The sequence below is a fragment of the Cetorhinus maximus genome, chromosome 31 (genome assembly GCF_964194155.1).
Source record: "Cetorhinus maximus chromosome 31, sCetMax3.hap1.1, whole genome shotgun sequence".
NCBI lineage: Eukaryota > Metazoa > Chordata > Chondrichthyes > Lamniformes > Cetorhinidae > Cetorhinus > Cetorhinus maximus.
This window is the reverse complement of record NC_135909.1, coordinates 12004641-12031776: the sequence shown is the minus strand read 5'-3', so window position 1 is coordinate 12031776 and position 27136 is coordinate 12004641. Positions and strand designations below refer to the sequence as shown.

At 44.9% G+C, this 27136-nt stretch overlaps 1 long non-coding RNA gene and 3 other non-coding genes across 4 annotated transcripts in view; 2 read left to right on the top strand and 2 right to left on the bottom strand.

The window, feature by feature from the left end:
* The first annotated feature begins 686 nt into the window (after positions 1–686).
* Positions 687–759, top strand: trnaf-gaa (transfer RNA phenylalanine (anticodon GAA)). Its single transcript has one exon. It is a non-coding gene; the product is annotated as a tRNA-Phe (tRNA).
* Positions 760–4825: 4066 nt separating this feature from the next.
* On the top strand, positions 4826–4908 carry trnal-cag (transfer RNA leucine (anticodon CAG)). The gene has a single exon. It is a non-coding gene; the product is annotated as a tRNA-Leu (tRNA).
* A 6674-nt stretch (positions 4909–11582) lies between these two features.
* The window catches only part of LOC144670421 (uncharacterized), a 918626-nt gene continuing 903072 nt past the window's right edge, over positions 11583–27136 (bottom strand). The window contains exon 2 of the long non-coding RNA XR_013573873.1: positions 11583–12101. This is a non-coding gene — a long non-coding RNA (uncharacterized LOC144670421). The remainder of the gene's footprint in view (positions 12102–27136) is intronic.
* Positions 19782–19863, bottom strand: trnas-gcu (transfer RNA serine (anticodon GCU)). The gene has a single exon. It is a non-coding gene; the product is annotated as a tRNA-Ser (tRNA).

Sequence of the window (27136 nt, the reverse complement as noted above, 5' to 3'; positions counted from 1 at the left end):
AATGGAGCTGGCTGAAGACTGACATCTGTGATGCATTTCCCCAACTTTGCACAAAAGCAGAACTCAGGGAATCACAAACGTGGCTCCATGAAACTGATCAGCTAAGCGGTGAAAGGCGACTGTGTTTATCACAAACGGGTCCCATTAAATTCAGAAACAGGTTTGCTGCAAAAGTAGCCATGACCATGTGCGATGCACACACAGGTTTCTGATCTGCAATTAGATGTGCTCCCGCTGTGACGCTTACATACCCGTGAGTTGAGAAGGTTTAGGCGCTATCTGGTTGAGGTAATTGAGTTGATTAATAGGTCTTAATGCGGAGAAACAATTTCCTCTGGTGGGGGAATACAGAACAAATGTATATAATCTTAAACTTAGAATTAAGACATTTAGCGGTGACGTCAGGAAACAATTCACTCAAAGGATGAAGAAGGATGTTTGTAGGACAATCCCTGTGTACCGATTGGCCGAGAGCTTATGGCAATAAACTGATGCTTAGTTGGGCTATGGACCCCCTCTTTCTCAAGAAAAACATCGAAATCTGGAGGGAACGGAAACGAGGTGATGGCTGTCCTTTGTCATTATGCGGTTATGTTCTCTAATATAAGCGGAGGACAGTCGGTGACTGTAAAACTGGTATCCTTAGGTCGCTGTTTAAATTCTCGCTCGAAGCATTGCATCTATCAGCTGAAATAGCTCAGTTGGTAGAGCGTTAAACTGAAAATCTAAAGGTCACTGTTTCAATTCCGGGTTTCGGCAAAGAGTTGCAAGACGACTCTCCTGAGCATCTCCGGTTTTGTGTTTCCCGGTCGCTTAGTGAGGGTACCTGTCTCTTTTGGGGAGACGCAGTCCCATTTCTGAGGGCAGCGGATACTTGCCCTCCCCGCTTGCGCGTGTCCAGCTCTGTGCCCGCTGGTCCACGTTACTGGAATAAAGATCGGTTTAACTTCTAAAAAAATTTGAAAAAGCGCTGGTCAACTCATCCCCCATTAAACTATCGCAACTAACCTACAAATCTCAGATGCAGCAGCATATGCGTGCTAGGCCCATAACCCAAAAGTCGATGGATCGAACCCATTCCCTGCTACTTATATTGGCACAGCAATAATTCCTCCCTAGGAAGAAGCATACAAAAGGGAGGACGAGGCACCCATGGCTGAAAAGGGAAGTCGGACAGCATAAGAGTTATAAGAGAAGCATACAATGCGGCGAAGAGCAGTGGGAAACCAAGGGATTGGGAGGCCTCCAAAGACCAACGGAGGACAGCTAAAAAAGAAATAAGGAGTGATAAGAGTAAACATGAGGGGAAACTAGCCAGTAATATAATAGAAGATTGCAAGAGATTTTTTTTTAGATATATAAAGGGTAAGAAAGAGGCAAAGGCGGATATTGGGCCGCTGGAAAATGACGCTGGAGAAGTAGTAGTGGGGAACAAAGAAATGGCGGAGGAACTGAATAGGTACTTTGCGTCAGTCTTCACGGTGGAAGACACGAGTAATATCCCCAAAGTTCAAGAGAGTCGAGGGGCAGAGCTGAGTATGGTGGCCATTACCAAGGAGAAGGTGCTAGGAAAACTGAAAGGTCTGAAGGTGGATAAATCACCTGGACCAGATGGATTACACCCCAGAGTTCTGAAGGAGATAGCTGAAGAGATAGTGGAGGCGTTAGTGGTGATCTTTCAGGAATCACTGGAGGCAGGGAGGGTCACAGAGGACTGGAAAATCTCTAATGTACCCCCCCTCCCCCGCCCCGTTTAAGAAGGGAGTGAGGCAAAAGACGGGTAATTACAGGCCGATTAGCCTGACCTCGGTCGTTGGTAAGATTTTAGAGTCCGTTATTAAGGATGAGATTTCAGAATACTTGGAAGTGCATGGTAAAATAGGGCAGAGTCAGCATGGTTTCATCAAGGGGAGGTCATGTCTGACAAATCTGTTAGAATTCTTTGAGGAGGTAACGAGTAGGTTAGACACAGGAGAGCCAATGGATGTTGTCTACTTGGACTTCCAGAAGGCCTTTGACAAGATGCTGCACAGGAGGCTGCTCAGTAAGATAAGAGCTCATGGTGTTAGAGGCAAGGTACTAGCATGGATAGAAGATTGGCTGTCTGGCAGGAGTCAGAGAGTGGGGATAAGGGGGCCCTTCTCAGGATGGCGGCTGGTGACTAGTGGAGTTCTGCAGGGGTCAGTGTTGGGACCACAACATTTCACTTTATACATGAATGATTTAGATGAAGTAACTGAGGGCAGTCTGGCTAAGTTTGCAGATGATACAAAGATAGGTGGAGGGACAGGTAGTATTGAGAAGGCTAGGAGGCTGCAGAAGGATTTAGACAGGTTAGGAGAATGGGCAAAGAAGTGGCAGATGGAATATAACGTGGGGAAGTGTGATGTCATGCACTTTGGTAGGAAGAATAGAGGCATAGATTATTTTCTAAATGGGAAGAGAATTCAGAAATCTGGAGTGCAAAGGGACTTGGAAGTCCTAGACCAGGTTTCTCTTAAGGTTAACTTGCAGGTTGAGTCCGTAATTAGGAAGGAAAATGCAATGTTGGCATTTATTTCGAGAGGACTGGAATATAAAAGAGGGGATGTGCTGCTGAGGCTTTATGAGGCTCTGGTCAGACCACATTTAGAATATTGTGAGCAATTTTGGGCCCCGTATCTCAGGAAAGTTGTGCTGGCCCTGGAGAGGGTCCAGAGAGGTTCACGAGAACGATCCCAGGAATGAAAGGCTTAACATATGAGGAACGTTTGAGGACTCTGGGTCTATACTGGATGGAGTTTAGAAGGATGAGCGGGGATCTGGTTGAAACTTACAGATTACTGAAAGGCCTGGATAGAGTGGACGTGGGGAAGATGTTTCCATTAGTAGGAGAGACTAGGACCCGAGGGCACAGCCTCAGAGAAAAGGGACCACCTTTTAGAACAGAGATGAGGAGAAACTTCTTTAGCCAGAGAGTGGTGAATCTATGGAATTCATTGCCACAGAAGGCTGTGGAGGCCAGGTCATTGAGTGTATTTAAGACCGATATAGATAGGTTCTTGATTGGTAAGGGGATCAAAGGTTACGGGGAGAAGGCGGGAGAATGAGGTTGAGAGACTTATCAGCGATGATTGAATGGCGGAGCAGACTCCATGGGCCAAATGGCCTAATTTGTGCTCCTATGTCTTATGGTCTTATATGTTCCCAGCTGCTGATTCGTTGATCAACCATTGGGAATGTAAATCCTGAAAATCCGCCGATTGATTCATTTCATTGGTGCTTTGGTTAACATTAATCGAGGGTAGTGGAATTGTAATCTATCATTTCCCTCTGGTTTATTCTGCTTTATTCGTGTTTGTATCTGTCAGTGATGAGATCGAGAAGCGAGCTCGCCTCAGTCATGCGGCGGGCGGATCTTATGAGAATGAGAAATATTTACCCTTTCCTTTTAAATTCAGATCAGAATGTATCACTGAAACACAGGAAATGCTGCTTAATCTGCTCGAAGGAGGCTTTAATGACTCACTGAAACGATATAATTTGACCTTTCAGTAAGCTCTTTGTCTGCAGCAGTTTCTGGTGGTTTTCCTCAGTCACAGAATCACACAGAATCACACAGTGTAGAAGAGGCCCTTCAGCCCATCACGTCTGCACCGACACTTGAGAAACACCTGACCTACCTACCTAATCCCATTTACCAGCACTTAGCCCATAGCCTTGAATGTTGTGACGTGCCAAGTGTTCATCCAGGTACTTTGTAAAGGATGTGAGGCAACCCGCCTCCACCTCCCTCCCAGGAAGTGAATTCCAGACCGTCACCACCCTCTCGGTAAAAATATTTTTCCTCACGTACCCCCTAAACCTCCTGCCCCTCACATTGAACTTATGCCCCCTTGTGACTAAACCTTCAACTAAAGGGAACAGCTGCTCCCTATCCACTCTGTCCATGCCCCTCATTATCTTGAACACCTCTAACAGGTCGCCCCTCAGTATTCTCTGCTCCAAGGCAAACAACCCAAGTCTATCCAACCTCTCTTCCTAACTGAAATGTTTCATCCCAGGCAACATCCTGGTCAATCTCCTGTGCACCCCCTCCAGTGCAATCACATCCTTCCTATAATGTGGTGAACAGAACTGCACACAGTACTCCAGCTGTGGCCTCAATAAGGTTCTATACAACTCCAACATGACCTCCCTAATTTTGTAATCTATGCCTCGATTGATATAGGCAAGTGTCCCAAATGCCTTTCTCACCACCCCACTAACCTGCCCCTCTGCCTACAGAGATCTATGGAAACATCAGCCAAGGTTCCTTTGTTCCTCAGAACCTCCTAGTGTCATGCCATTGATTCAATACCTCTTTGTCAACTTACTCCTTCCGAAGTGTATCACCTCACACTTTTCAGGGTTAAATCCCATCTGCCACTTATCTGCCCATTTGACCATCCCGTCTATATCTTCCTGTAGCCTAAGCCACTCAGCCTCACTGTTAACCACCCGGCCAATCTTTGTGTCATCCGCAAATTTACTAATCCAGGATGTAACTCTCCAATTGGATACTTCAGGTCGCTCATATCTTACACTCTCAACACCTTCGTGTGAGGAACAGGTCGGGTGGGAATTGGGTCTTTGTTGATTTGAGCAAACAGAGCAATGCAGCAATGAGAAGCTCCTCACCCCCCGGCGGCTTGGGGAAGGATGGCACTCAGATACAGGAACCTGACAGGTGCTGAAAAATGGAAAATCACATCGACTGTTTTAAAGCAGTGACGATGAATGTGGAACTCAGAACCATTTGTACAGAATGCAATGGATTTAGTGGCCGAGCAGATGCGACAGAAGCGTCAGGATGGCCGAGCGGTCTAAGGCGCTGCGTTCAGGTCGCAGTCTCCTCTGCAGGCGTGGGTTCGAATCCCACTCCTGACACTAATTTTCCTTCAGCAACTTCCAAACCCGAGGCCTCCAACACTTGGAAGGAAAAGGGCAGCAGATGCATGAGAACACCACCAGCAGCAAGCTCCCCTCCGAGCCACAAACCATCCTGACTTGGAACTGGATCGCCGTCCCTTCACTGTCGCTGGGGCAAAACCCTGGAACCCCCTCCCTAACAGTACTGTGGGTGTACCTACACCACATGGACTGTAGCGGTTCAAGATGGCAGCTCATCGCCAGCTTCTCAAGGACAATTTCGGTTGGGTAATAAATGCTGGGCGAGCCATCGACGCCCACATCCCGTGAAAGAATAAAACAAAATCTCTTGGTCACCGATACACAGCTCATTTCACTGATCGATTTCAGCAACAGCTCCAAGATTTAATAAAACTCCCCAAAGCGCTTCAAAGGAGATTTATCAAGCAACATTCGACATCGAGACACATATTTGGACAACTGAACAAAACCTTCGTAAAACTGGAAAATATTAAGGGGGCGTTAAGGGGGAGAGTGAACTGGGGATGTTTCTAGATGGAATTGCAGAACTAAGGGCTCAGACAGCTGAAGACGTGGCCGCTAATGATGAAACAATGAAAAGTGTAAATGAGCAAGAGGACAGAGATAGATTCAGGAAAGAGAAAGGGAGATTTCTGGGAATGGAACTGGAACTCCAGTTCAGCCAATGAGAAATCTCCACCTCAAACACTAATGTTCAGGGCCGCTCATTCCATGTGTCCAGTTGGAAACCTGTCTGAAGGAACATGCAGTGTGACAGAGCGCCTGTGATAATCCTCCATTCCCTGATCTAAAGTTGTAACAGGAGCTGTTCATTACAGCTGTCTAAACCGCGATGGCCTTGATATTCAGTGGTGCAGATTCACATTATCATTTGAAATCTTTCTGAAAGCTGAGCAGACTGACTCTGGTCAGCATCTTTAAAGGTTTTTGTTTTGTCCTGCAATAACCCTCAGTGCAGGAAAGGCAGCTCATTGTCCTTTGGCACAAAAGCAAAATAGTGCGGATGCTGGAAATCTGAAACAACGCCAGAAAATGCTGCAAATGCTCAGCACATCTGGCAGCATCTGTGGAGAGTGAAACAGATTCACGTTTCAGGTCTTTTGGGTGCAAGTTCGCGTCCCGAAATTTAAACTGTTTCACTCTTCACAAATACTACCAGATCTGCGAAGGGTTTCTAGCAATTCCTTGCGGGTAATTGAACATCGTTAGGTTCTGTGGATTAATTGGTTAAAACACCTGCCGAGTAAACAGGAGATCCTGGGTCCAAATCCCAGCAGAACCTGACTTCGTTGGATTTCATCTGGGCAGTTGGGCACTTGCTTTATAACAGGGCCAAACCTGGAATTTAAGGTTAAAATGGTCTCTCCTTTTACAGTGGACTATCTGCAAAGGCTTTAACAATGACAAGTTTTCCTTTCTGTGACTGTCGAAGAAGAGACCTTGTGGAAGTTACCACACACAATGAGAAACTCTCCCCAGTGTGCCGCTACTGGAAGAGCTGGGCTCTATTCTATTTAACAATTGATGCCCAGAACACGAACATCGAGATTTTGAAAAGACAAGGGGAACATCACTGGGTCAGAATTCAAACATCATCCTGGGAAATAAGAGGAAGAGAGATGAAAGCAGATTACTGTATGAACGTTGGAACAAACAGTTTCTGAATCCTGTTTTCCGGGAACTCACTGAATATCTGTGACTAACATGTTTCCCACTCCGGTTAAAATACTGAATATTCTGCATTTACATCGGGGCGGAAATTTGGTTTATAATTCATTTGTGAACAAAAGTATCAAGTGTTTAGGTGTTGTTAAGCTGGCAGCACGTAACAATTTCAAAGAGTTATCCACATGACCTGGTCAACACGTTCCAATTAACTTTAATATTTCCCAAAGAGGAATATTAGGTATTACTCCAGGAAAATCCCAAAGCATTTAGGATGGATGCCCTACAAAAAATCAGGACTTTCAAAACACCTTAACCACCCACAATTCCTTCAAATGAAATGTGTTCGCTGTTGTATTGGACCCAGAAACCGCTCTCGGCATTAATCTCAGTGAAGCAGAGTGTGACCGTGTTGTATCTGTCAGTGTGGAGGTGACCAGTTCGGGGTCACTATCGGCCGCTTCCAGCCGAGACTAAGGCACGATGCAAGGGGGAGGTTTTCCCCCGAGATTAGGAAGATATTGTCAGTCGGGAAAAGGGACAAATCAAAAGGAACCAAAGAATAAATCCCAGGGCCCAGATTGGAGAATCTGCAGATTCCCTTTGGGAAAGTGAATGGGAGCAGAATGAAGGGTGAACATTCCCGCTGCCCAGAAGCGGTGAAGACACAGCTCAGTCAGCCCGTCCCCCTCCATTCTCACACTGGAACATTCTCACATGGAAATTGTTTAACCCAGTGAAATAAATCCTTACAGCCGATAATTTATACAACTGATTGAAGGAATGTCGAGCGTGGTTACCGAGTGACGGTCAAAAGTTTAACATTTGTTCCGTTCAACCAAACTGCGATGAAATGTGATTTTTTTTTCTCATTTTAACAATAATTTGAAGGGTCTGGATAAAAATGTTCAGTGTTTGTGAGAGTGGGGTCTGGGTGAGCAGCTGGTGAGTGCGACAGAGCCAGTGCTGGATGCAGGAAGCTCCCGTCAGTGTGGGTGGGTCTGATGGGGCTGAGTGATTGACAACTGGCGGTTGTTGGTGTTTCCATAAATCATGGAAATTCCCTCCGACAGTTTATTTTCTTCATTTGATTGTAAACAACTCGAAATAAAGGGAATAAGTGCAGGAACTTTTTTGGTCTGCATTTCAGCTGCCATTGACCAGTGGTTAAATTTTCCTCTAAAAATCCACTGGGTTTTTCGACTTTGACATAGGAACATAGAAACTGGGAGCAGGAGTAGGCCATTCGGCCCTTCGAGCCTGCTCCGCCATTCATTATGATCATGGCTGACCATCCAACTCAATAGCCTGCTCCTACTTTCTCCCCATACCCTTTGATACCTTTCGCCCCAAGAGCTATATCTAACTCCTTCTTGAAAGCATGCAATGTTTAATCTCAACTACTTTCTGTGGCAACGAATTCCACAGGCTCACCACTCTCTGGGTGAAGAAATTTCTCCTCATCTCAGTCTCCTCATATGTCAGTCCCGCTATCCCAGGATTCAGTCGAGTAAACCTTCGTTGCACTCCCTCTATAGCAAGTTCATCCTTCCTCAGATAAGGAGACCAAAGCTGCACACAATATTCCAGATGTGGTCTCACCAAGGCCCTGTACAATTGCAGCAACACATCCCTGTTCCTGTACTCGAATCCTCTGGATATGAAGACCAACATAACATTTTCCTTCTTTAACACCTGCTGCACCTGCATGGTTACCTTCAGCGACTGGTGTACAAGGACACATAGCTCTTGTTGCACATTCCCCTCTCTCGATTTATAGCCATTCAGATAATAATCTGCCTTCCTGTTTTTGCTACCAAAATGGATAACCTCACATTTATAAACATTATACTGCATCTGCCATGCATTTGCCTGCTCAATCAGCTTGTACAAATCACACTGAAACATCTCTGCATCCTCCTCATAGCTCACCCTCCCACCCAGCTTTGTGTCATCTGCAAATGTGGAGATATTACGATTAATTCCCTCATCTAAATCATTAATATATATTGTGAATAACTGGGGTCCCAGCAATGATCCCTGCGGTACCCCACAAGTCACTACATGATATTCGGAAAAAGACCCATTTATTCCTACCCTTTGCTTCCTTTCTGCCAAACTGTTTTCTATCCATCTCAATACACTGCCCCCAATCCCATGTGCTTTAATTTTACACGCCAATCTCTTACGTGGGACTTTGTGGAAAGCCTTCTGAAAGTCCAAATAAACAACATCCACTGGCTCCCCCTCATCAACTCTACTAGTTACATCCTCGAAAGATTCCAGTAGATTTGTCAAACATGATTTCCCTTTCATAAATCCATGCTGACTCTGACCGATTCTGTCATTGTTTTCCACGTGCTCAGCTATTAAATCTTTTAAAATGGACTCTAGAATTTTCCCCACAACCGACATCAGGCTGACTGGTCTATACTTCCCTGTTTTCTCTCTGCCTCTCTTTTTAAATAGTGGGGTTACCTTAGCTACCCTCCAACCTGTAGGAACTTTTCTAGAGTCTGTGGAATCTCGGAAGATGACCACCAATGCATCCACAATTTCCAGGGCAACTTCCTTAAGTATTCTGGGATGTAGATGATCAGGCAGTGAGGATTTATCGGCCTTCAATCCCATCAATTTCCCCAACTCCATTTCCCTACTAATACTGGTTTCTTTCAGTTCCTCCCTCTCACTAACCCTGTGTTCCACAACATTTCTGGTATGGTATTAGTGTCCTCTTTGGTGAAGACAGAACAAATGTATTTATTTAGTTGGTCAGCCATTTCTTTGTTCCCCATTATAAATTCCTCTGTTTCTGACTGTAAGTGACCCACATTTGTCTTCACCAATCTTTTTCTCTTCACAAACCTACAGAAATGTTTACAGTCGGTTTTTATGTTCCCTGCAAGCTTACACTCGCACTCTGTTTTCCCCTTCTTAATCAATCCCTTGGTCCTCTATTGCTGAATTCTAAACTGCTCCCAATCCTCAGGTCTGTTGTTTCTTTCTGGCCAATTGTATGCCTCTTCCTTGGATCTAATACGATCTCTAATGTCCCTTGTAAGCCATGGTTTGGCCACCTTTCCTGTTTTACTTTCGCGCCAGACAGGAATAAACAATTGTTGCAGTTCACCCATGCGCTCTTTGAATGATTGCCATCGCCTACCCACCATTATCTGTTAAGTAATGTTTCCCAATCCATCATTGCCAAGTCGCACCTCATACCATTGTAGTTTCCTTAATTAAGATTCAGGACCCAAGTCTCAGAATCAACTATGTCACTCTCCATCTTGATGAAGAATTCTATCATATTCTGGTTGCTCATCCCCAAGGGGCCTCGCACAACTAGATTGCCAATTATTCCTTTCTCATTACACAATACCGAGTCGAGGATGGCTGTTCTCTCGTTGGTTCCTCAATGTATTGGTCCAGAAAAACATCCCGTATACACTCCAGGAATTCGTCCTCTACGTTCCTGCTCCCAGAGGATCTGTTCAGTATTTTTAATTCTGGTTTATCTTGTATCCTCTATTCCCACGGAATGCTGACACTGAAATTGCTCATATTTCCCACCATTGTACTCTATGAAGCAGGTATTGTCTGCACGGTCTAATGGAGACATGTTCAGAGTGCTGTGCCAGAGGGTTTTATTCAGGTTTTAGGCTCTTTTGGTCCATTAGCAGCAACCGGATGTCTGCAGAGGAACTCGGAATGCCGAGCCCCTCTTCTCAGGATGGACTTAATAAGGAGACAAAATGTTGGTTAAAGAGAGAATAAAAGGCCTGGGGATTTGGGCCGAGATTTCCGGAGCTTGTGGGAATAACACAAATCAGTGGAGCAATGTGACATTCGCGGAATACGAGCTTGGGAGATTATCCAGTCCGTGCTGGGGGACTGCGGGGAAGGAAGTTGTTTTGTCTGCCCATCCCAGCCGAATGTTGGTTGTGAAGTGACGGTCAGACCCCGAGGGGAGGGTGAAAGCCTTTCACTGAGTTTGAAGGTTGTAAATCAGATCTTGGAGGTATCGCTGCTGTATTCCCAGGAAGCGGGGGTCTCATTCTTCAAACCAAAAGCTTGCATGGAGGACCGGTTTCTCAGTAAAAAAAAAAAACTGGAGATGTGGGGCGTTAGAATCTGCTCAGCTCTGATTCACGTTAATTCATTTGGTGTCCTGGAACAAACAAGTGGTTTGTAGCTGTCCATTACAGAAAGAAATAGAATTCAGAAGATTCTGGCCAATACCTTCACGATTCCCACTATTACATCCCGCAGAATCTTCATCTGCATCTCATTAAGTCCTAGAGCCTGAGCAACATTAAGCACAGGCAGTCCTTCTGGTACCTCTTCTTTAACAAGGGTTGTATGTAAAAGAAGACATTTGCAAATTGTCGATGGAGAAAGTGAGCACTTTTACTGAAGAGCGGTTAAAGGGGAAGAGGCAACCCTTTGTGATAAAGAAGTAGGGTTAGCAGAAATAAAAGTAGCAATAAGTGGAATGATGGGGGCAGGTTGTTATGGACTAATCACAGAATTTCATAGATTTATTTAATAGAGATCGTGAGTCCATTTTTTCCTTGTCTTTTAGGGGTTCAACATTGAAGGAAGCCTATCTTCGTTAAAAATGCATCATAATCTTAGTTTACAAAACAATGTGTGTGGATGGGATTCAAGGAATTAGAGGCATATCACATTATAATGTGAATTATGAGATCCTGGTGAGGGCCAGGGAAAATCTTTGGGAGGAAAGGTAAGGCAGTGGAGGATGCACAGTGGAGATTTACTGCAATGGTATCAGTGGTGAGGGATTCTGTATGTGCATGGGCAAAAAATATCTGGGGGTATTCTTCGTTTCACCGAGAATGTTAAAGGGAGATTTAATACAGGTATTGAATATCAAGCCAGGTATATTTTTTTAAACACATTAAACAATAGTTTTGTTTTCAATTGACAGAATGTTCAACAACCAATGAAGTGTTAATACAATCTGCAGGATTTTGCTATTGTCATAATTTAATTTGTCAGGAAATGTTTCACATTGGTCCATTCCAAACAGTCCCTGACCTGATGTGATAGAAATTCCTTTCACTTACAGAAGCTGCATTTCCAACATTGCGCACCAGGCTGCTCATTCAGAACCTTCTTACCAAGTTTTCAAGGATGGAAAAATGGTGTGAGACTGTGTTCTAAAACTCAGACAGGTGACTGAGAGGTAAAGGTGATGGAATGCTAAACTGTTTTTTTTAAGCACATATGGGTTCCAATCACATCCTTGTTGTTAGTTTGTGGATATTATTAATTAATTGTTTTGTTCCATTTCATTACATTTTGCAGAAAATAGACCTGGAATCTGATGCTCGTCAATATCTCACTGGAGATCCCGGATTTGTTCAGACTTCATCAAAATTGAGACTGGTAATTACAGGTCTTCAGCAAAATTTTTCTAGAATGATTATAAAATAGGATTCATAAAAGGCAGTGAGATTTTCCGTTCTCTGGGTTTACACTGGCTGAAAGAGCAATGGGAAAAGTTAATGGTGATGGATCAGTAACATAACATTATGCTTGGGGAACACACTTAGTTTGAAATTTTCATGGTAAGTTTAGTGAGTGAGCAAGTTTTAGCAAATGAACTTTAAAGTGAGGGGCCGTCCAATTAAACCTGTGAAAAATAGAGCAGGTTGTTTAATTTTGTGGTGAGATGCTCAAAACTGTGGAGGAGCAGAGAGCCATTCACAGATATCATTAAAAGCCAGTGGACAGGAAGGTAAAAAAAAATGTAACAAGGCTAATAGACTATAAAGGGTTGGAGCTCATGCTCCAGTTATATAAAATCTGTTTAGAGCCCATTTAGATCACTGCGTTCAGTTCTGGACATCACACCTCAGGAAGGTTAGATTGCCCTTGGTGTGGGAACAGCAGAGTTTCACCACAGTAATACCAGACTCAAATTGATGAGGAGAGATTGCAAAGACTAGCCTTGCAATGCTTTGAATCTCGAATTACACCTGGGCAGGACAGGGACTGATGTCCTAGGAGGAATATTTACTAGAGTGGTTGGGGAGAGTTTAAACTAAAATGGCAGGGGGATGGGAACCTATGCAAGGAGTCAGAAAACGGGGAATAACGGACAAGAACAAAAGACAGAAAGGGGAATATGAAAACTGATCGGCAGAGAAAGCAAGAGCAAGAATCAAACAGGGCCTCAGTGAAAAACAGTGGGAACGGGACAAGTAATGTTAAAAAGACAAGCCTTAAGGTTTCGTGTCTTAACGCGGGGAGCATTCACAATAAAGTGGATGCATTAACCGCGCAAATAGATCTAAACAGGTATGATATAGTCGGGATTATGGAGACATGGCTGCAGGGTGACCAGGGATGGGAACTGAACATCCAAGGGTATTCAGTGTTTAGGAAGGACAGACAAAAAGGAAAGGGCGATGGAGTTGCATTGCTGGTTAAAGAGGAAATTAACACAATAGTGAGGAAAGATATTAGCTCCGATGATGTGGAACCTGTATGGGTAGAGCTGAGAAACGATAAGGGGCAAAAAATGTTAGTGGGGGTTGTATATAGACCCAAACTGTAGTGGTGACTTTGGGAATAGCATTAAACAAGAAATTAGAGATGCATGCAATAAAGGCACATCTGCAATTATGGGTGACTTTAATCTGCATATAGATTGGGCAAATCAAATTAGTAACAATACCATAGAGGAATTATTCCTGGAGTGTATACGGAATGGTTTCCTTAAAGAAGACGTTGAGGAACCAACTAGAGAACAGGGCATCCTAGACTGGGTATTGTGTAATGAGAAAGGAATAATTGGCAATCTAGTTGTGCGACGCCCTTTGGGGATGAGCAACCATAATATGATAGAATTCTTCATCAAGTTGGAGAGTGATGTAGTTGATTCTGAGGCTAGGGCCCTGACTCTTAATAATGGAAACTGCCATGGTATGAGGTGCGAGTTGGCTATGATGGATTGGGAAACGTTACTTAAAGGGATGGTATTGGATAGGCAATGACAAACATTGAAAAAGTGTATGGGTGAACTGCAACAATTGTTTATGACTGTCTGGTGCAAAAGGAAAACAGGAAAGGTGGCCAAACCAAGGCTTACAAGGGAAATTAGCGATAGTATGAAATACAAGGAAGAGGTATACAAATTAGGTAGAAAAAACAACAGGCCTGAGGATTGGAAGCAGTTTAGAATTCAGCAAAGGAAGACGAAGGGATTGATTAAGAAGGGGAAAATCGAGTACGGGAGTAAGCCTGCGGGGAACATGAAAACTGAATGTAAATTTTCTATAGGCATGTGAAGATAAAAAGATTGGTAAAGACAAATGTAGGTCCCTTACAGACAGAAACAGGGGCATTTATAATGGGGAACAAAGAAATGGTTGTGCAACAAAATTCATACTTCTGACTGTTCTGTCTTCACAAAGGAAGACACAAATAAAATACCAGAAATGTTGGGGAACACAGGGTTTAGTGAGAGGGAGGAACTGAAAGAAATCAGTATTAGTAGGGAAATGGAGTTGGGGAAATTGATGGGATTGAAGGCCGATAAATCCTCACTGCCTGATCATCTACATCCCAGAGTACTTAAGGAAGTGTCCCTAGAAATAATGGATGCATTGGTGGTCATCTTCTGAGATTATATAGGCTCTAGAACAGTTCCTACAGATTGGAGGGTAGCTAAGGTAACCCCACTAACTAAAAAGGGAGGTAGAGAGAAAACAGGGAATTATACACCGGTCAGCCTGATGTTGATAGTGGGGGAAATTCTAGAGTCCATTATAAAGGATTTATTAGCTGAGCACTTGGAAAACAGTGGGAGAAACAGAGTGAGTCAGCATGGTTTTACGAAAGGGAAATCTTGCTTGACAAATCTACTGGAATTTTTTGAGGATGTAACAAGTAGAGTTGATGAGGGGGAGCCAGTGGATGTGGTTTATTTGGACTTTCAGAAGGCTTTCAACAAAGTCCCACATAAGAGATTAGCGTGTAAAATTAAAGCGCATGGGATTGGGGGTAGTGTATTGAGATGGATTGAAAACTGGTTGGCAGACAGGAAAAAAAGGGTAGGAATAAATGGGTGTTTTTCCGAAAGGCAGGCAGTGACTAGTGTGGTACCGCAGGGATCAGTGCTGGGACCTCAGCTATTGACAATATATATTAATGATTTAGATGAGGGAACTAAATGTAGTTTCTCCAAATCTGCAGATGAGACAAAGGTGAGTGGGAGGGTGAGCTGTGAGGAGTATGCAGAGATGCTTCAGTGTGATTTGGGCAAGCTGGCTGAGTGGGCAAATGCATGGCAGATGCAGTATAATGTGGATAAATGTGAGGTTATCCACTTTGGTAGCAGAAACAGGAAGGAAGATTATCATCTGGATGGCTGTAAATTGAGAGAGGGGAATGTGCAACGAGACCTGGGTGTCCCTGTACACCAGTCGTTGAAGGCAAGCATGCATGTGCAGCAGGCGGAAAAGAAGGGAAATGGTATGTTGGTCTTCATAGGGAGAGGATTTGAGTACAGGAGCAGAGATGTCTTGCTGCAATTAAACTCGGCCTTGGTGAGACGACACCTGGAATATTGTGTGCAGTTTTGGTCTGCTTATCTGAGGAAGGAAGTTATTGCTTTAGAGGGAGTGTAGCGAAGGTTTACCAGACTGATTCCTGGGATGGTGGGACTGACATATGACGAGGGATCGAGTCGGTTAGCATTATATTCGCTGGAGCTCAGAAGAATGAGGGGGGATCTCATAGAAACATATAAAATTCTAACAGGACTAGACAGGGTAGATGCAGAAAGGATGTTCCCGATGGTGGGGGAGTCCAGAACCAGGGGTCACAGTCTGAGGAAACGGGGTAGACCATTTAGGACTGAGATGAGGAGGAATTTCTTCACCCAAAGAGTGGTGAGCCTGTGGAATTCGCTACCACAGAAAGTACTTGAGGCTAAAACATTCTATGTTTTCAAGGAGTTAGACATAGCCCTTGGGGCAATTGGGATCAACGGATATGGGGAGAAAGTGGGAGCAAGCTATTGAGTTGGATGATCAGCCATGATCATAATGAATGGCAGAGCAGGCTCGAAGGGCCGAATGGCCTACTCCTGCTCCTTGCTTCTATGTATGGTCAGTAAGTTCACAGATGACAGGAAAATTGGTGGCGTTGTAAATAATGAAGAGGAAGCCTTAGATTACGGACAATATCGATGGGCTGGTAAGGCGGGCAGAGCAGTGGCAGGAGGAATTTAATCGTGAGTTGAGGTGATGCATTTTGGGAGGGCTAACACAGCAAGGGAATACACAATGAATAGTCGGACCCTAGGGAGCACAGAGGATCAGAGGGACCTTGGTTTAAATGTCCCTGAAGGTAGCAGCACCAGTAGATAAGGTAGTTAAGAAGGAATATGGGATACGTGCCTTTATTAGCCGAGGCATAGAATATAAGTGCAGGGAGGTTGTGTTGGAGCTGTATAAAATGCTAGTTAGGCAACAACTGGAGTCCTGTGTGCAGTTCTGGTTATCACACTATAGGAAGGATGTGATTGCACTGGAGATGGTGCAGAGATTCACCAGGATAAAAACAAAAAACTGCGGATGATGGAAATCCAAAACAAAAACAGAATTACCTGGAAAAACTCAGCAGGTCTGGCAGCATCGGTGGAGAAGAAAAGAGTTGACCTTTCGAGTCCTCATGACGCTTCAACAGAACTGAGTAATATTAGGAGGGGGGTGAAATATAAGCTGGTTTAAGGTGGGGTGGGGGGTGGGTGGAGAGAAGTGGGCGGTGGTTGGTGTGGTTGTAGGGACAAGCAAGCACCTTGAGTGTCTTGCCATCCATTCTTAATTAGCACATTCGTTTAGATAATATGACCACCTTCAACACCTCTTTGCTCTTTTGTCTTTGACATCTTTTGATTATCTGCTCCTATCACTGCTTGCTTGTCCCTACAACCACACCCCGCCCCCCAACTTCTCTCCCCCCTACCCCCGCAGCACCCCCCCCCACCCACCCGCCCCCCGCCCCCGCCCCCCCCCCCCCCCCGACCTTAAACAAGGTTATATTTCACCCCTCTCCTAATATTACTCAGTTCTGTTGAAGGGTCATGAGGACTCGAAACGTCAACTCTTTTCTTCCCCGCCGATGCTGCCAGACCTGCTGAGATTTTCCAGGTAATTCTGTTCTTGTTTTGGATTTCCAGCATCCGAAGTTTTTTGTTTTTATCTCTGTGTTGAATTGACCGCCACTCCTCTTCAAGAAATGCCTACCTTGAAGAAGTACTGCTCCTCTCTCCGACAGGATTTCCGTATCTCTCTTTTGCCTTGTTCACCTTCATTGCTTTCCATTTCTCTCCTGGTGTTTGACAAGGTGTTTACTAAAACCCACTTTCACAGCCATATTTCCTTTCTCAGTGACTGTCTCCGTCTCTGACTTACCCCACGTGGATTTCAATTGAAATTCCATCCCTCTTGTTTCGAACCCACCCAGGATTATAGGTATCTCCGGGACATAAAACGTTTCTCGGACTGCTGTTCCCGTCGCTTTCTGAGATCCACACTCAGTGCCATGCGCCACCATAATAACAAACTCGAACTCTCCCTCCAGCAGCACCGCCGCACCCTTTTTCAAAGCTGCGCGTGCCCCCAGTTTCATTTTATTCTTCGTCTCATCCGACGCCATAACAAGAAACTTTTTCTGTTTCTCTCAAGTGCTAAGGAACGCAAGCTCCAACAACTCATTGACACCAACACCCATCTAGGACCCTCCACCCCTGCCTGTCCCTCCGTCCCCACCCCATCTTCCAATCCCAGCCCCGGCCGTGTATTCACTATACCCCCTACCCTTCCCCTCTCCGACGCTTAATGTTCAGTGCTCAGCAAAGGACTTATGCCCTCATCTCAATGAATTTCGGGCTCGGCACGATGCTGAACTCATCTTCTGCCGTCTTCGTCTCCGTGCTCACTTCTTTCGGCAGGAGTCCTCTCCCCATTCAACAGATCCTTTTACCCACCTCCAATTCTGGTTTAACGAGAGCTTTATACAAGACCGGAACATTTTTTTTTACCCCATGAGATGTGAGAGTTGCTGGCTATGCCAACAGGTAATCATGTCCACAAAAAATAAGCAGGACAAATCCAACCCGGCAAGGAACCACACCATTACTGTTCTCCCTATCAAAATAAAGAAATGATGGATGGGGTGTTCGACAGTGGTATCCAGCAGCAGTTACTCAGCAATAACCGGTTCATTGACGATTAGTTTGGAATCCACCAGGGCCATTCAGCTCCTGACTGCACTGCAGCCTTGGCCCAAACATGGGCAAAACTGCTGAACTCAACGGGGGAGGTGACAGCGACTGCCCTTGATATCAAGTCAGCATTTGACAAGGAAGACCATGACACCAGGAAGAACATATTTTCCCACAGAAAACATCCTCACAGAACAGAGAATATCTTTACACTAGAGGAAACAACTTTATCGAACAGAGAAAATTTTTGCACACAGCGGATCATATTTACACAGCCAGGAGCACATTTGCACAACAGGGAAGCATTTTACACAACCACAGTGAGGATGTTTCAACGGCAGAATCACAGTTTCACCACAGAGGGAACAGTTGTACAGCAGGGAGCACAGTTACTCAACAGGAATTACATCTAAAACAGGCCCTATCTTTATGCAACAGGAAATAAATTTTCGTAAATGATCAGTTTCTCCATCGTAATATCTTGCTGGTTTGCTCGGCACCTTTTCCTGTCAGCCATTGTGTTTATCCTGATAGTCCCTTACTACTTTCCTGTGTGTCTTTCTCTGTCTGGTACATTCATGGTAGCGTTAGTGGATTTGCGGAGCTTGGGTGAGCTTCCCAATAGGTGTGTTCTTGTTTAAAAAGTTATGAGGAAGTGAATAGGTGTTTGGCTACCAAACAACGGTAATAGGCAGTAGAAAATTGTTGCTTCGGAGGAGACTGGCGTTGGAGAAGCGTGCTGGCCTCCTAACCCAGTGATCGATGCATTGAAACCATACTCAGTTTATTTAAATTCTCATTAACACCAAAAAAAAACATTTGTCTGCGACACAAAATCATCTCTTAATTTGCTTCATAGTAAATTTACATCAGCTTCTTGCTTCCGGTGAACACTTCAATCTGTAACCAATCTCTCAAATCGTTTTATTTCACACACGGACGCAGCAGAAGCGCTGCAAAAATAAACCAGCCGAGGATTTCCCCTTTCTCTCAGCCCATTTCAGGCCATGGTCCGAACGGCCTTCCCTTGCTCTCTATCACTCTATGATTATCTGAGTAATAAAGAAGAAAACAAATATCTTATATGGATCCGATATAGTGAAGTTTATACATATTAGCTTCAGTATGTCCGATCTACAGGACACCCTGCAGTAATTCCCATGCTTATTTGGACAGCAGCGTCCTCCCTGAGACATGGACCATGAGAAGGACAAGATTATCAGCATAGCGGAAACAACATCACGTCAAAGACACAGATAATCATTATTTTTACAGATATGATTGTTCATTCTTAATCACGTATTTAAAATATGGGATTCCATCCCCAATATCTCCATGAACTGGGAAGGTTTCGTTCCATCAGGTTTGCATTAGAGGCACATTGTACAAAACACTTCAGTGAGTGTCTCTGGTCAATGAAATGATGATGCACGGAGTTCTCAGCTTTTACTCATTGATCTTCACAAGAGTTGATCCAGTTTTGACGTTGACTTTTCCTCTGGTGTCGATTTACTCGAATTCCTCACCTGATTTCTCTGCTGTCCAATGAAGCTCACTCAGCAGAGTTTTCAGTAGTAATTTGATTTTTCCTCACAGAACTTCAATCACCATGTTTTTGAACAATTTGTTTAAAAATATGCTCACAGCCGGCTTCCAGGAGCAGCAATGTGATAAAGACAATATAATCTGTTATCAAGTGATTTTAATTGAGGGATCAATGTGGGCTCCGACAACATGGAACAAACTCACGCGTGGGAAGCACAATGGATGAGCAGCCTTAAATTCAGACAGTCATGGAGTGATGCGCGACATTATCCTGACGCCACCTCCTCTGTAAACCTGGACTCGGAACGATTACATCAGTGATTTCAGACATGCCTTCTGAAAAAGCACCGCGTTCACGAAGAACCCGTTAATAAACGGACGACGAAGGTGGGATTCGAACCCACGCGTGCAAAGCACAATGGATTAGCAGTCCATCGCCTTAACCTCTCGGCCACCTCGTCACGGGCAATCTCCTTATTAAACCTCCTCCTGTACTGTTTTACATCCATGAACTGTTGAACTAAATGATCCTGCTTGTTTCAGGTCCTGAATAACCATCCAGGTGTCTCATGTAGTTTGTCAATAAAATACATTTCCATCACATCAGGTCGAAACTGTTGTAAATCGACTAATGTGAATCACTTCAACACTTCAACATGACATCCAACATGTTTCTAGACAGTGTGAAAACCCACCGCGGAAAGACCGAAACATACATTCATCTGGAAGAATAAAGAAACTCCTTCCGACTCACTGCAAGTACCGGAACACAACTGCAATGTGGTTTGTCACTCAAGACTGTAACTGACAGCAATCAGCCTCCGACTGAACCCACAAGGAGAGAGTTGCCGTATTCGATGCATTAGGAGAAATTTTGCGTTGGTTTTCTGTGTTGTGATTTATTCTCCGCAATGATTTCCCGGATGTTCAAACCTGGTCCTGATTTCCCCAACTGGCACCGCCTCGAGCACACGAATTAATGTATTAAAATGCCGGCTGGGCTCGTCCGGGAATTGAACCCGGGAACTCTCGCATATTAATTCACCACAAATCCCAAAGCGAGAATCATACCCCTGGACCAACGAGCCAGCTGCCACAGTAAGCTATTCAACATATCCTTTCATTGCCACCCACAGGAAATTAACAAAATGCGAAATACTGTGGATGCTGGAAATCTTTTGGAATGTATTAGAAATCCCGGGGCCGACACCAACCAGTGGAGAGTTTCCCTCCTTGTATAAATTGACTTCAGTTTTGTTGGGTTTCTCAATGCCACACTCTGCCAAATGCTTCTGTATAGGCAACTGTGGTCACTTGCAACTCACGCCTTGAGTTCAGCTCTTTTGTCCATATTAAAACCAAGGCCGCAATAAGGTCGGGAGCTGAGTGACCCTGGCGGAAACCAAACTGAGCTACAGTGAGCAGGTGATTGGTGAGTTAGCGCCACTTGATCGCACTGCCGAAGACACAGCAATGTGGTTGACCCTTAACTGCCCTCTGAAATGGCCTACCAAGCCTCTCAGTTGTAACAAACCGCTACAAAGCCACAAAAAAGGAATCCAACCGGACGGACCACGTGTCTTCGACCTCGGCACCGTCAATCTCAGCCCTGACCACCCTGCAAAGTCCCCCTTACTAACATCTGGGGGCTAGTGCCAAAATTGGGAGAGCTGCCTCACAGACTAGGCAAGCAACAGCCTGAAATATTCATCCTCACAGATAATGTCCCAGACTCCACCATCACTATCCACCCAGGATATGCCCTATCCCACCGGTAGGACAGGCCCAGCAGAGGAGGCGGCACAGTGATAATGCAGTAGGGTGGCAGTAGCCCTGGGAGTCCTCAACATCACCTCCAGACGTGATTAATTTTCATGGCATCAGGTCAAACATGGGCAACGAAATCTGCTGATTTACACGTACCGCCCTCCCTCAACTGATGAACCAGTGCTCCTGCATGTTGAACACCACTTGGAGGAAGCACTGAGGGTGGCAAGGTCACAGAATGGCCTCCGGGTGGAGGAATTCAATGTGCATCACCAAAAGTGGCTCGGTAGCACCACTGCTGACCCAGCTGGACGAGTCCTAAATGACATCGCTGCGAGACTGGGTCTGTGGCAGGTGCTGAGTGAACCAAAAGAGGGAAAATCATACTTGAGCTCATCCTCACCAATCTGCTTGCCGCAGATGCATTTGTCCACGACAGAATCAGTAGAAGTGACTATAGCACAGAAGTTGTGGAGACGAAGTCCCGCCTTCACATTGAGGACAGACTCCATCGTGTTGTGTGGCACTGCCACCATGCTAAATGGGATAGGTTTTGAACATATTTAGCAACACAAGACCGGACATCCATGAAGCCCTGTGGGCCATCAGCAGGAGCAGAACTGTACTCGAACACAAACTGTAAACTCATGGGCTGGCATATTCCCCACTATATCATTACCATCAAGCCAGTTGATCAACCATTGTTCAATGAAGAGTGAAGAGGACATTTCAGGAGCTGCACCAGCCTGACCTGATAATGAGCTGTCAACCTGGTGAAGCTATGACACAGGACTACTTGCATGCCAAACAGCATCTGCAGCAAGTGATAGACAGAGCTAAGCGATCACACAACCAACAGACAGACCTAAAATCCGCAGTCCTGCTGCATCCAGTCAGGAATGGTGATGGACAATTAAACAATTCACTGGAGGAAGAGACGCCACAAATATCCCCATCCACAATAATGGAGGACCTCAGCACATCAGCACAAATGGTAAGCATTTGCTACAAGAAGTGCCGAGTGGATGATCCATCTCAGCCTCCTCCAGAGGTCCCCAGCATCACAGATGCCAGTCTTCAGCCAATTCGATTCACTCCACGTGATATCAAGAAACAGCTGATGGCACTGAGTAGTGCAAAGGCTATGGGCCCTGACAATATTCTGGAAATAGGACTGAAGACTTGTGCCCCAGAACTTGTCACGCCCCGAGCCAAGCTTTTCCAGTACAGATACATCGCTGGCATCTACCCAGCTATGTGGAAAATTGCCCAGGTATTTCCTGTACACAGAAAGCAGGCCAAATCCAACCCGGCCAATTACCTCCCAATCAGTCTACTCTCGATCATCAGTAATGTAATGGAAGGGGTCATCAATAGTTCTATCAAGCGGCACTTGCTTAACAATAACCTGCTCACTGATGCACAGTTTGGGCTCCGCTAGGGCCACTCAGCTCCTGACCTCCTTACAGCCTTGGTTCACATATAGGCAAAAGAGCAGAACTCCCGAGGAGAGGTGGGAGTGAGTGCCCTTAACATCAAAGCCGGATTTGCCTGAGTGTGGCACCAAGGAGCGCTAGGAAAACTGGAGTCAGTGGGATCAGGTAGAAAACTCCATTAGTTTATAGTCATGCCTAAGGCGTTCAGTCATCTCAGCTCCAGGATATCACTGCAGGAGTTCCTCAGGGTAATGTGCTCGCCCCAACCTTCTTCGACTGCTTCATCAACGACCTTTCTTCCATCAAAAGGTCAGAGGTGGGGATGTTCGCTTATAATTTCACAATGTTCAGCACCATTCGTGACTCCTCAGATACTGAAGCAGTCCATATCCAAATGCAGCAAGACCTGGACAATATCCAAGCTTGGGCTGAAAAATGACAAGTAACATTTGCGCCGCAAAAGTGCCAGGCAATGGCCATCTCCAACAAGAAAGAAGCTAACCACTGGCCCTTGACGTTTAATGGCGTTACCACCACTTAATCGCTCACTCTCAACATCCTGAGGGTTACTGATTACCAAAAACTGAACTGGACTAGCTTTATAAACACTGTCGTTAAAAGGGCAGGTCAGAGGCGAGGGATTGTGCGACGAGTAACTCACCTCCTGACTCTCCAAAGCTTGTCCAGAATCTATAAGGCACAAGTCAGGAGTGTGATGGAATGGTCACCAATTGCCTGGTGGAGTGCAGCACCCGCAACACTCAGGAAGCTTGGCATCATCCAGGAGAAAGCACCACATCCATAAACATTCACTCCCTCCACCACCGACGCACAGTCGAGGAGTGTGAAGCATCTACAAGATGTATACAGGAATTCACCAAGCCTCCTTAAACAACACTTTCCAAACCCACGACCACTACCGTCGAGAAGGGCAACGGAAGCAGCTACATGGGAACATCACCACCTGGGAGTTGCCCTCCAAGTCACACGCCATCTTGAATTCGAAATATATCGCCTTTCCTTCACTGTCGCTCGGTCAAAATCCTGGGACCCCCTTCCCAGCAGCACTGTGGGTGAACCTACACCACATGGACTGCAGCGGCTCAAGAAAGCCGCTGACCACCACCTTCTCAAAGGAAACTAGGGATGGGCAATAAATGCTGGCCCAGCCAGCGAAGTGCACATCCTGTGAATGAATAAAAGTTTTCCTGTCACCTTGAATCATTTATGAACATGCCCACAATTTCCCCCTGCTCTTGCACGCCCTTTGGGTGCACACGCTTTATTTTATGTTGCCTCTTTGCTTTCTTCCGACCACAATTAATCTTTTCACATTACCCTGGAAAAGGAAATCAACTGCAAAAGCGCTGGTTAGTCCACATCTGGAATTTTGTATACTGTTCTAGTCGCCACCTTACAGGAAGGACATAATTACACTGTAGAGAGCACTGAGAGGATTTACAAAAATACTTCCAAAGCTAGAAAATTGCAGCTACGAGGAAGGATTGGATAGGCTAAGGTTGTTTTCCTGAGAACAGAGGAGGCTAAGGGGTGACCTAATTGAGGTGTACAAAATGATGAGCGGCCTAGATAGGGTGGACAGTAAATTCTTCTTTCCCCTCACTGAGGGGTTAATTGTCAGGGAGCGGAGATTTAAGGTCGTTTTTGGAAGGATTAGAGGGGAGACGAGGAAAAGCTTTTTCATGCAACGGGTGGCGAGCATTTGGATTTCACTGCCTGAACCGGTGGTTGAGGCTGAAACGCTCAACTCATTTAAAATGTACTTAGATCTGCATCTGGAGCGCTGTAACCTGCAAGGCTCCGGGTCAGGTGCTGTGAAGAGGGTTTAAAATGAGCGGCTAGTTTCTTCTTCATCTTTTTTCTATCCAGCACAGACATGTTGGGCTGAATCACCTCTTTCTGCGCCGTCACTTTTGTAGGGTTATGTGGTTCTCTCTGCCGCTTAACCGCCCATTCCCCCAACCTGCCCATGTCGTTTTGAAGTTCTACTGAATTTCTATAGCTCTTTACGCAAGCACAGGACGTCCAAAAACATTTTACGGACGATGAACACTTTTGAAATGTCGTCACTGTTCAAATTGCTGAAATTTTGAACCGTCTGTTCGTCAATGTCAGAAATTCCCATATTGGGATATGGTAAGTAACATTGGTGTAGATCTGTGGCGCAACCGATAGCGTTTTGGACTTGCAGTCGGTATAAACAGAGACATTTAAAGGTTGTGGATTCGAATGCTTTAGATAAGCATTGAAGAAAGTCAGCAAGAGGTTTATCAATATTCTCACAAAAGGGAAACTGCCGTCCCGAACTTCCTTCTATACAGGTCACTCCCCACTTTCCCATCTGAACCACTGAACAGGTGAAATCTCAACACCGTCTCAGGACAAAACAAAAACCTTTGAAAGATGCTGACCAGAGTCAGTCTGCCCAGCCCTCAGTATGATTTAAAATGGGACATATACAGCCACCGCGGAAACTGCTTCCCATTACTGCTCAGGCATCTTTCCAGACTGTTCCTGACAGACAGCTCGAAACAAGGATGATGCGAATCTGCACCACTGAATACCAAGACCAACACGGTTATCACAGCTGTAATGAACAGCTCCTGTTACAGCTTTAGATCAGACAGTGGAGGATTATCACAGGCGCTCTGTCAGACTGCATGTTCCTACAGAAAGGTTTCCAACTGGATACATGGAATGAGCGGCTGTGTGAACATTAGTGGTTCAGGGGGGATTTCTCACTGGCCGGACTGGAGTTCCAGTTCCATTCGAAGACATTTCTCTTTCTGAATCCATCTCTGTCCTCTTGCTCATTAACACTTTGCATTGTTTCATCATTGGCGGCCACGTTTTCAGCTGTCTGAGCCTTTAGCCCTGCAATTCCTTCTAGAAACATCCCCACTTCACTCTCCCCCTTAATACCCTCTTAAAATCTATCAGTTTTACTAAGGTTTTGTTCATTTGGCCAAATATCTGACTCGATGTCGAATGTTGCTTGATCAAGCTCCTTTGAAGCGCTTTGGGGAGTTTTGTTAAATCACGGCGCTGCTGCTCGAATGGCTCGAATTTGGAGAAATTCACATACAGCTTCAATCTTCTTAAAGATTCACCTTTATTCCCTCCACTTGCTTTGCATCGAAAAAACATCTCCTATGAGGTGTTCAAAATGATGACCAGTTTACTAGAGTAAATAAGGAGAAAGTGTTTCCACTGACAGGAGGGTCGCTAACCAGAGGACACAGTTTGAAGCTGATTGGGAAAAGAACCAGGAGCGGGATGAGTAGAATGTATTTTACACAGTGAGCTCATTGTGAAATGGAAGCTACCTGGGACGGTGATGGAAGCAGATTAATTATTACCTTTCAAAAGATAGTTGGAGAGAAAAAAAAACTTGAAGGAAGGGAATACTGGACAATGGGACAGATCACCGATCTAGGAGTAATTATATCGCTCAACCAAAGAACCAACGCAGGCGGAATGAGCTCCTTCTGTCCTTTATCATTCTATGATTTATGGATTAGAAATCAGTCCTACATTCTGTAGAGCAGGAAGGGTGTGAGAAGCCGGCATGGGAATTGATCCCCTGGGCACAGAATGGAATCGGTATAATTCTGTATTTTGTCAGGGATTCGAAACTGTGTAAATATGACTCTGTCTGTTTAAAAGTGGCTTGTTACCAATTCCAGATAATTGACGCTTTGCTTAAAAGGGATGTGTTATCAGTCAATGAAAAGGCTTATAATATAAAAACGGAAAATGCTGATAATACTCAGCAGCAACTGTGGAGAGAAAAGGAATTAATGTTTCAGGTTGGTGGCCCTTCATCTGAACTGAGGGAATATAGGAATGTAATAGGCTTGGAGCAAGGGACCAGTCCGGGCTTTTGGAAGAGGTTGAACAAAAGCGCAGGTTTGTAATGGTTTGGGGGCCCGGAGAGATTCAATTACAAAAGGTTTCACGGCGCCAAAGCCAAAGGACTGGAACAGGCAAAAAACAAAATGTGGCTCCAAATGAGGTGGGAATGGCTAAAGATCAGCCGCCCAATTGCAAAGTGAAGGAATTAAATAAGAAACAAAAAATAAAATGATAAACCTGAAAGAAACACATGAAATAAGAGGGAGGCTGAGTTTATAATTTAAAAATATTGAACTCGACGTTGAGGCCAGAAATATGCAGGGTGAGGTGTTCTTCCTCGAACTTATGTTATTCTTCACTGGAACACTGCAGCAGACCAAGGACAGAAAGGTCAGAGTGGGAGCAAGGTGGAGAATTGAAATGACAAGTGACAGGAAGCTCAGAGTCAGTCTTGCGGATTGAACGGAGATTCCTCAAAGCGCTCACCCACCTGAAGCAGATGAGAACATATTGCGGCAGCAAATGCAGCACATTAAACTGAAAGAAGAACAAGTGCATCACTGTTTCACTTGGAAGGAGTATTTGAAGCCTTGGATAGGAAGTTGTCATTAAAAGGGGAGGGGATATTAACTGAGTCAAGGATTTCACACTGAGA